We start from the raw sequence: 441 nt of genomic DNA, 5'->3' as shown, positions 1-441 counted from the left end.
ATTAGAAACTTTTATAGAAATTAAGATAGATACATAGGATTTTAGAATAGCCATTTTGTTAAGAGATCATAATCAATTGTTCCTGGAAGTGGCCCAGTTTGATCTTTGGGCTGGGCCACATTCTTTAGGAACTGGTTTGAGCTACAATTAAGAGTTGTTTATAGTACTGGTAAAATCAGCACAGATAAGAAAGGTATTAGGATTTTAGTCAGTTATATTGCTTTTGAGGAATATAAACCAAGCATAAGGAACAGTGAGATAATTTTGGGATTGTCCTTCCTCATGCTTGGGAAAACGCCTGGTGGGTGGGGGCGTCCCCCACCTCCCTGGCTTTGTGTTCATGTGAAAGTCTTGTGATTTGATTCGGATTGTCCTTCCTCATGCCTAAGGAAATGCCTGGTGGGTGGGGGACGCCCCCCACCTACCTGGCTTTGTGTTCAC

This window comes from Carlito syrichta, unplaced genomic scaffold (genome assembly GCF_000164805.1).
Source record: "Carlito syrichta isolate Samal-C Ts95f unplaced genomic scaffold, Tarsius_syrichta-2.0.1 Scaffold304704, whole genome shotgun sequence".
Lineage (NCBI taxonomy): Eukaryota > Metazoa > Chordata > Mammalia > Primates > Tarsiidae > Carlito > Carlito syrichta.
This window is presented reverse-complemented; position numbering follows the sequence as displayed.